This window comes from Cannabis sativa, chromosome 6, assembly GCF_029168945.1.
Source record: "Cannabis sativa cultivar Pink pepper isolate KNU-18-1 chromosome 6, ASM2916894v1, whole genome shotgun sequence".
Lineage (NCBI taxonomy): Eukaryota > Viridiplantae > Streptophyta > Magnoliopsida > Rosales > Cannabaceae > Cannabis > Cannabis sativa.
In genome coordinates this window covers 13669782-13680172 of record NC_083606.1, presented here as the reverse complement: position 1 = coordinate 13680172, position 10391 = coordinate 13669782, and the positions used below count along the sequence as shown (strand labels likewise).

At 35.4% G+C, this 10391-nt stretch overlaps 1 long non-coding RNA gene across 1 annotated transcript; it reads right to left on the bottom strand.

Annotated features, from left to right (window-relative positions):
• Window positions 1-3290: 3290 nt before the first annotated feature.
• On the bottom strand, window positions 3291-3850 carry LOC133039069 (uncharacterized). Its single transcript, XR_009688598.1, has 3 exons — window positions 3666-3850; window positions 3499-3595; window positions 3291-3380 (listed from the first exon to the last, which is right to left on the bottom strand). It is a non-coding gene; the product is annotated as an uncharacterized LOC133039069 (long non-coding RNA).
• Window positions 3851-10391: the final 6541 nt, after the last annotated feature.

The following is a 10391-nucleotide window of genomic DNA, read 5'->3' as shown; positions in this document are numbered from 1 at the left end:
TGTATAAGACTGTATACAAGTAATCCATGGTAGCAATTAACTGGATAATACCTTAAATTTGCTACCAGTTTAATAATTTGGATAATTTTACCGTCAAAATTTAAACTTAAAATATTAAATTTTTATCTTATAAAGTTACCCTTACAAAAATATGGATGCGTCCTCGTCTGCGTCGCCAGTGTTTGCCGGTGTTCCAAGGATGTTATCTGGGTTATTTTGAAGGGTGAGATCCTCCTGTTCATTTGCCATATCTTTTGTTGATTATCTTACGAAAAGGTTCTTTCACTGAGAAAAAGAAAAGTTTCCCACAGACGGCGCCAAACTGTTTTGGTCGGAAAACAGTCAAGATTTCTTTTTGGGGGCCTTTCTTTTTCCAGTTCTTAATCCGCTTTTCTTTTACGTGATCCTTCTCTATATATCCACTACGTCTTTTTTGCTTGCATGGGTTATCTATCATCTACCCATTGTTATGTTGACACATGTTCCCATTCTTTCATTCTTTTTGCCCTCTGCCACGTGTTTGTATTTTAATACATAACTCCCTTGTTACACGTGTTTGTGCCTTTAGCGGGTTTTAAAGTTATTATTCTCCCTAGTTTCAACGGTGTTGTGTCCGTCGGCATCACATTCCTGAATTTATCAATTTCATACTTTATGCTTTAGTTTCCTCCCTACTTCCGACGGGGTTCTTGTCTGCGGGGATCCGAGTTCTCCTCCGCCGGGGGCCTTTATTCCGTAAGTACTTTTACCTGGGTCCCCTTTTGTTGTGTTTTAGGTACTTCCCCCGTCGGCGTTTTAGGTATTTCCTCCATCGGCAAGGTATCCGGGTGCCTCTTCGGGTCCTGGTATACTATTTTACTTGTAGTTAATCCTTGATTCGTCGATTACCCGTTCCTTCCTGTTTTTCCTTCTGTTTCCGTCGACACTCCCTTTACTCGTTCCTTGTCATTTATCGTTTTCATCCTTTTTGTCCGTAGTGCTCCCTTATGGATTGGTGACATGGATTGATAGTTTGGTCATATCGAGTTGGGCCTACCTTTATACTCTTGGGCCTGGGTGTATTTATTTTGATGGGCCTTTTTAATGTGGGCCTTTTGGTAGTCCTTTATTTTGTTGGGCCGTTTATTTCCAAGTTCGATTTTTTCCCCCCAAACATGGTACATTTATATTGGCACACCTAATATTATTTTATTTCAAAATTTATAATTTTTTAATTTTAAATATTTATTTTTATTTTTATAGTTTTATTTAATTTTAAAATAAAATTTTAAAATAATTTTTAAATAATAATATTAAGTATACCAATATAAACGTGTTACGTGTATAAGACTGTATACAAGTAATCCATGGTAGCAGTTAACTGGATAATACCTTAAATTTACTACCAGTTTAATAATTTGGAGAATTTTACCGTCAAAATTTAAATTAAAAATATTAAATTTTTATCTTATAAAGTTACCCTTACAAAAATATGGACACAATATTAAATTGTAGTAATAATAATGTAGCACTTTTAAATTACGTGTTTGGTATACATTCACTTCTCATGATATTTTGTAAGATTAATCTATAACGTCCAAGACGTGTGTAGAAGAATTCAATGCAATAATGTGTGGTGTTCGAGTCTCCCCCTACTATTTGATGCATCGACTTGGAAAAAAACACTTCAAATAGTCGATGAAAGTTGAATTTACATGAAGTCCCATTAATTCAGATATGTAGTCCATAATATCAGCTCCCACATTTCATTAGTAGACTTTGATTAAGTTTTTCATATTCTTTCCAACAAATATATATATTTATATATATATACTAGCAAAAAACTACGTGCGAGGCACGTATATTAAATTTTATGTTATGTTTTTTCTATGTTATTTGAAAGTGAGATTATTATTGAATACTGAATGCAATATATTAGTGTTTAAGAAAGCTTAATGATTTAAATATATTCTTAAGTTAATCTACAAATAAACTAAAAATTGATGTTCCAATATTTAAAGAAACATTACTTAAATAGGAGTAAGATAAAAAGAAAATTAAAAATCAATCTCTAAATTGTTGATAATCGAAGATAGCATTAGTCTAAAAATTGTAGATAAGAAAACTAATGATAGTCATTGGTGGATTTCAATCTTCATTTTCTTTGATAGAGACAATAGTGTAATTTTTGTATTTTGCACTTTTCATTCTAGCCGGGTCCGCATATATCTGGATTATCCTTTTTTTCTTTGATAAATTGAATATGGTAGTGTCGACAAAGCGGCGGTGTTCCTGCAAACAGTGATGTATTTTCATTTAAGATGATTAGACATGGTGTGCATAATTTATTTAATTAAAAAATCAACTTATGAAAGGCATGTAAAACTATTTTATTTTTTAAAAACTACACCTCCGCATTATATTTCATTAGTTGGGCAGCATTACACGAAAATATTTTTTCCACAATATCTGCGAACATGACAGCAGATAGGCTCTTTGTATTGTCATCAAGTTCAACATATGCTATAGCACTGTAAAATGTATAATAAGATTGTTAGTATATTTTTTTCTTTTAACTTAATTTCAATAACATCATATGTTTTTTGTAATATACCGTGGTGTAGGAAATCCTTCTTGGCCGCATGTTGGCTTGTCATATATGATTTTTTCATCGCGATTGTATAAATCTATTTTTTTATGACACGCGTCACATGACATGTAATAAAAATTCTGGAGAGTATCAGTTATTTTTATTGCCGCCTCAATCCAAAAGTATTTTTTCTACATCCAAATCAAATGGTGTTAATAATAGTAAGATATTGAAACGAAAGTTTTATAAAGTAAATATTATAGTAGTTTTTACCTCATTCAGTTGCAGATTTTTCGCCAACTCTGAAATTTGGATGTTAGTCACTATTTCGTGTAATCCAACAAAAGATTTTGGAGAAGATTCATATGTCAAGCAGTTTGCTATTGCGTTTTTAATTTCTGTTTCGTTACTCTCCGCCCTTAAAATAGAATAAGTATTATTATAAATATAGTATACAAAAAATTAATTTTTTTTGTAAAATGTGTAGCTATAATAGTATGTGTATTTGATTTTATGAGTATTACCATTCCTTCAGTGCTTCTACCTCAGGGAGTTGAGGATTGATTTTGAAGGTACTCGCGTCGCGTGACGATAGAGACAGCCCTAAATCAAAATGTATGTGTTAATTGAATTTTTGAATTTTTGCTTTTAAATATCAGTAGTTTAATTAATGCAATAACCTCTCTTGGTTTGAGCAATTAGTTTTGATCCCGATATTATGGGTCTGTCTTCGATTACTTCTGCTATTTGTAAGCATTCATCGTAGACTTTATGCCCCCACATCGTCAAACATACTGGTTTGAAGCTACAACTTTGTAAAGAAATAAAAAAATGTATTAGCATAAATTTTGTTAAATAGTATTTAACATATCGCAATAAAAATGAACACAAGGGTGTATTTATAGTGGTAGATTAAATGTATAGTTTACCTTTCATCAATTAAATATATCTCTTGAATTGTATGTAGTCCATAGGGAGTGTTGACTTCTTTTGGTGGGTTCATTTTGAGAGCAATAGCCAAAATATCTAATAAATTGAAATATTAAATAGTTAGTCAATGAGGAATATATATTTATGAAAATCAAATTGTAAATACCTATTGGTTTGCTGAATTCTTTAGGTGTATGCAGGTCGCTAAACGGAATGAAATCATAGTTTGGTGCTGATATCTGGTTATCTTCTGTTTGGATTTCTTCAATTTCTGTTCTTGAGTTCACTGTCCAAGAATATTTGTAGTCTCGCTTTTTATCGAAAGGTGGGGTTGTTTTTTTTTACATAGGCGTTGCTGATGTAGTAAGTGTGGAACACTTCTAAAGTGTTTCAACATCATTACCCTGTGTTCATTTTTAAGGAAAAAAATATATTTATGAAATAATAATCTGTTGCAGCGCGTTTATAGTCAGAATTCGGAAAATATAGCATTTATTAGTAGAGTATTGACAATTTTAACGGTAAATAAACTATTTGTATACCTTTTTATCTGCTAACATAAGCTTTTGATATTTGAGTGGTGAACTCTTGCTTGTCCGCTTTCTAGATTTTTCTAACACTCTCATCTCAATCTTCCAACTTTCTGTAGTTGGAGTGATGTCCTTAATTGTTGTGTATATTGTAGCCATTTATTCATCTATTTTCAAATAAAACAATAGATAGACAAAATAAAAAATATAGTAATAACAAAATAAAACAATATATCAAATTTCTTGTACAGTCATTATTCCTAACAATGGATACAATATAGCTATCCACTATATTTGTCTCTCTCTCTCTCTCAATAATATTTTTATATTTCGGTAACAGTGTTGTATATTTTACAATGCTACTACAATATTATTTACCATCGGTTTCTAAAACTGATGCATATGTGATACAAGCGAGCCCGCCATAAAATTGGGACCATATATAAAGTAAAAAAAAAAAAGAATGTATTATTCTTCCTATAAACATAAACATATTTTTCAAAAATTTCTAAACTGATAACAAAAAAAATGAAAGAATGTGGACTGACGTAAGTTTTGATTTGATCAGAGGAAGTTCTTGCTTGTTTCCGAGTGAGGATTTGGTTCTTTAAATTTTATATTTATAGGCAGTTTCTTCTTTTTTTCAAAATGTGAAAAAATATTCAGTTTCTTATTTGTTTATTATTTATATTATTTTTTTTTATCTTTAACAAATATATTATTATTGAAAACTAATAACAGTTTAAAAGATTATTAATTTTAAAAAAAGATTGTTAAGTTTGATATGTAAAGCTTTGTCCACTCAACAGTCAACCATTCTTACTACTACTCCCTTCCACTCGGTCCAATGACTGTGTCTGCCACTGTTGTGAAGACAAAGTAACAACTGTCCATGACAGTTATTACAGTTAGTTGTTTTTCTAACTGTTTTTCTGTTATGAGTTAGTTACAGATAGTTTGGTTGTTAGCTCTATTTCTGTTGTAACCAATTCTTGTTGTGATCACCTAGAGCTACTGATTGTGTATATAAGATCATATTGATTCATTCATCAATAAGATTCTTTTTCAATCTTCAATCTCTCTCTTTCACTATCTTTCTCTGTCTTTCTCTCTTTCTTCTTCTTCTCTGTTTTCTGGTATGGCTAATAACTTTCACATGGTATCAGAGCAATTTCCGCCATTAATGGCGAATGTTGTTTCTGGTGGAGCTGGTCTGAATGGTTCAAGAACTAATTCTGGTGACGGCAACAATGGAGGTGCCACTGGTCAACTCGCCGCCGTCAACCGACTCTCAATCGAGGAAGAACTAGAGATCATGATGAGTTCTCTCCTGTCTATTTCACTCACAATCTTTCAATTCGTTTAAATGATCACAACTTCCTGTTGTGGAAACAACAGGTCTTAGCTGCGATTCGTGGCAACAGGTTACAACAGTATATCAAAGCAGATCCCCCTGCAAAGTTTCTTTCTGATGCAGATCGAGAATCTGGTGTGCTTAACCCTGCTTATTTGGACTGGGAAGTCCAAGATCAGCTCCTCATGTCCTGGCTTCTGTCTTCAATGTCTGAAAATCTCCTCACGCGTATGGTTGGATGTGAGACATCGAATCAGATCTGGTCAACATTGGAGAAGTTCTTTACTCTTCAAGTTTCTGCAAAAATACTTGAGTTTCGAACCAAGCTTCAGAACTTGAAGAAAGGCTCACTCTCACTATCTGATTACTTACTCAAGGTCAAACATCACGTTGATCTTCTTGCCTCAGTTGGAGAAGTTTACACAGCAAAAGATCATGTCGTCGCTATCTTCAAGGGTCTTCCCAGTGAATATGACACCTTTGTCATATCCACCAATACAAGATTAGAAACATACTACGTTGCGTAGATCGAGTCTCTTCTTCTAGCCTCGTAATCCGTAATCGAGAAAACCGATCGAGAGATTGAGATCAGTGCTCAAGTTGCCTCACTTGACATTGATAATCCAGAAGCTAATGTTGCCAACTTCAGAAATAACTTTGGTAATTTCAGACAGCAATCTCCATCCCCGAGGTACAATTATCCATCTCAGTTCTCTCCTTCTAATCGAGGTGGCTACAGAGGTGGATACAATCGTGGAAGTGGCAACAACAGCTCCTATTCTAGCTTTGGATCTGGAATGTATGGCAGAGGTGCTGGCAGGTCAATGAACACAGCAAACAAACTTCAATGTCAGTTGTGTTTTAAGCTTGGTCATACTGCTATAGATTGTTTCTATAGATTCGATAAGAATTTCACTGGTACAACACCAAATCAAGCTTCAAGTCAGTACCACTCCTCCAAGTTCAAAGATGTGCCAATGTTGCTAACATCAACAACTCGCTCAAGACAACAATTGGTACCCCGATTCCGGAGCTACGAATCACCGCACCTGCACCAGCAACATCTCACCCATGGAGCTGAATATGATGGAACTGAGAAACTCTTTGTAGGTAATGGGGCAGGTTTGTCAATACAACATGTTGGTCAGTCATTCTTTTCTACACCTTACTCATCTAAGTCATTTCAATTGAATAATCTCTTGCATGTCCCTGACATTACAAAAAATTTGTTGAGTGTTTCTAAGTTTGCAAAGGATAACAATGTTTTCTTTGAATTTCATGACAATTTTTGTTTTGTCAAGGACAAGGAGACTCGTTCAACTTTACTGAAGGGGACACTTCAGAATGGCTCGTATGTTGTTTGATGCTTCCCAACTCCAGTTTCATTGTTCAAAACCTTCTAGTCAACCAAGTTCGAATCTCTCTTTTTCACCTACTGGTGTCACAGCTGAAGTCAATACTTGTTCCAATTGTTCTCTTAATAATTTCTCTCAGTATTCTATTTGGCATAACATAATTGGACACCCATCTTCTAGGGTTGTCCAAACGGTGCTAAATCATTGTAATGTGTCCTTGAATAATGTAGAGAGCAATAAGATTTGTACTGCCTGTTGTCTTGGAAAAATACACAAGTTTCCATTTCCTAAATTCTCTGAAACTGAGTATACACAACCACTTCAGCTTGTTGTATCCGATTTATGGGGTCCCTCCCATACTCTCTCATCCAATGGCTATAAGTACTACATCCATTTCATGGATGTGTACTCAAGATTCACTTGGTTATATCTTTTGAAAAATAAATCTGATGCCTTTAAAATTTTTCAAAATTTCAAAGCTGAAAGTGAACTACAATTAGGCACCAAATTAAAGGTTTTACAAACAGATTGGGGAGGGGAATATAGAAGTTTCACACCATTTCTGAACAAGCTTGGAGTCATTCATAGACATCCTTGTCCCACAACACATGAACAAAATGGATTAGCTGAGAGAAAACATAGACATATTGTGGAAAATGGTTTAACCTTGCTAGCTCAAGCATCTATGCCTCTTAAGTTTTGGGATGAAGCTTTTAGAGCTGCTGTCTACATTCATAATAGGCTACCTACTCCTATTTTAAATAACAAGACACCTTTAGAAGTTCTCTTTAATCAAAAACCTGACTACCTATCTCTTCGAACTTTTGGGTGTGCTTGTTTCCCAAATATAAGGCCCTATAATAAACATAAAATGGAGTTTAGATCTGCCCCTTGCACATTCTTGGGCTATAGCCTAAACCATAAAGGGTATAAATGCCTTGATTCAAGTGGTAGAATGTACATATCCAGGGATGTTATTTTTGATGAAAATTCCTTCCCTTTTCATAAAATCTCTACTGCTACTGCTTTACCAATCAATTACTCTCCTGAGTTTTTCACTTCTGGCATTATTCCTTCAATCACTCATAGTGATGCACCTGTTCTAACTCCTACAGATTCAGTTAACTCCCACTCGAATACTGAATCTGCTACTCCTTCAGCTACATCTTTTTTACCAAATCAAGTGTCTGACCAACCTGCTTCTATTGACACTCCTTTTTCACCTACTGTTTCTGTTTTTAACAATATCCAGGATTCATCTAATGTGTTGTTTGATGTAGATGTTGCTCAGAATTTTGACAATGCAGCTGTAACATCTGTTCAATCTATTCCTGTGGAAACTACACACTCTGCTGCAATACCTACAACAGCACCTGGTGTCTCTCCAATTTTGCATACTGACATGGTTGTACCAGTATCCAGCAGCTCAAGAACTATCAACTCTCATCCAATGCAAACTCGGGGAAAGTCTGGGATCACTAAACCAAAAGTTTACATGGCTTCCAAAGAACCTCAGACATTAGCTGAAGCTTTACAAAGCCTACACTGGAATCAAGCTATGGCTGATGAGATACTTGCTTTAATAAGGAATCACACCTGGAAACTTGTCAAATTACCAGAAGGGAGAACTGCTATTGGTTGTAAATGGGTGTACAAGGAAAAGCTCAATGCAGATGGCTCAGTCAATAGGCATAAAGCAAGACTAGTAGCTAAAGGGTTTCACCAACAACCTGGATTTGACTTTACTGAGACTTTTAGTCCAGTGGTGAAACCCATAACCATCAGGGTGGTTCTTACTTTGGCCTTAGCTCGTGGTTGGAAAGTTCAGCAACTTGATGTTCACAATGCCTTTTTGAATGGCAATTTACAAGAAGAGGTTTATATGACTCAGCCACCTGGCTTTGAGGATCCAACAGCCCCTGATCTTGTGTGCAAACTTAATAAAGCTCTATATGGTCTTAAGCAAGCACCAAGGGCTTGGTTTGACAAGCTGCATCAATGCCTATTGAGTCTTGGTTTCTGTTCCTCTAAATCAGATCAGTCCTTGTTTATCTGTTCAACACCTCAGTCTACTACACTTATACTAGTGTATGTGGATGATATTTTGATTACAGGAAGTAATTCCCAGGTTGTCTCTCAGCTGGTTACTGATTTGAATAAGCAGTTTGCTCTTCGAGATCTTGGAGAGTTAAACTATTTTCTTGGAATTGAGGTTAACTACACGACTGAAGGGATGCACTTGTCTCAGGAAAAGTATGCTAGAGATCTCCTCTGTAAAGCCAAAATGCAAAGTGCAAAAGCTTCATCAACTCCAATGACCAGTGGAAGCAAACTATCGGGTTATGGAAGTGATCCTATTGATAATGTGCAGGAATATCGTTCGATTGTTGGGGGCTTACAATATCTGACCATAACTAGGCCTGAGCTTGCATTTAGTGTAAATAAGGTATGCCAGTTCATGCATCAACCTTTGCAATCTCATTGGATAGCTGTAAAAAGAATCTTGAGGTATGTAAGTGGCACGATTAAGCATGGTTTGCATCTTAGAAGGCCTACATCTTCATCCCTAGAACTTGTAGCCTACTGTGATGCAGATTGGGCTGCGGATCCAGATGACAGAAGGTCCACCTCAGGGTTTGCAATCTTTCTTGGTCCAAACTTGGTTAGCTGGCAGTGCAAGAAACAACCAACAATTTCTAGATCAAGTACAGAGGCAGAGTATAGGAGCTTGGCATGTGTTGTTGCAGAATTGACATGGATGAACAGTTTGTTCTTGGAGTTAAAAGTTTCATTACCACGTGTCCCTACCATCTGGTGTGACAATTTAAGTACTATACTTCTTACAGCTAATCCGGTTCTTCATGCAAGAACCAAACATATCGAGCTGGATCTATATTTTGTCAGAGAAAAAATTCAAAGCAAGGTGGTTCAAGTTAAACATGTTCCTGCAATTGATCAAATTGCCGATGGTCTCACTAAGGCTATCTCAAGCAAGAGGTTCCATTCTTTTAGAGACAAACTTAGAATTGAGGATCTTTCAATTCTAAGTTTGAGGGGGGCTGTGAAGACAAAGTAACAACTGTCCATGACAGTTATTACAGTTAGTTGTTTTTCTAACTGTTTTTCTGTTATGAGTTAGTTACAGATAGTTTGGTTGTTAGCTCTATTTCTGTTGTAACCAATTCTTGTTGTGATCACCTAGAGCTACTGATTGTGTATATAAGATCATATTGATTCATTCATCAATAAGATTCTCTTTCAATCTTCAATCTCTCTCTTTCACTATCTTTCTCTGTCTTTCTCTCTTTCTTCTTCTTCTCTGTTTTCTGGTATGTCCACTCAACAGTCAACCATTCTTACTACTACTCCCTCCCACTCGGTCCAATGACTGTGTCTGCCACTGTGAACTTCTCAGAGGACCACAAGAGGGTCTGAACCAAACAAAATATCTCTAAACAGATCATCTCCACCTTTACACAACGAATCAGTACCGGACGACGTGTCGTATGGTGACTCAATGAACATGTCACTGAAGTCTTCTTTTATTATATAGTCCGGTAAAGGTTGAATAATCCTATCGTCTGATGCGCTAACTTCGTTGTTGTTGTTTTCAATCTTTATGTCGTCTAATAAGAAAAACGACAGGTCAAATA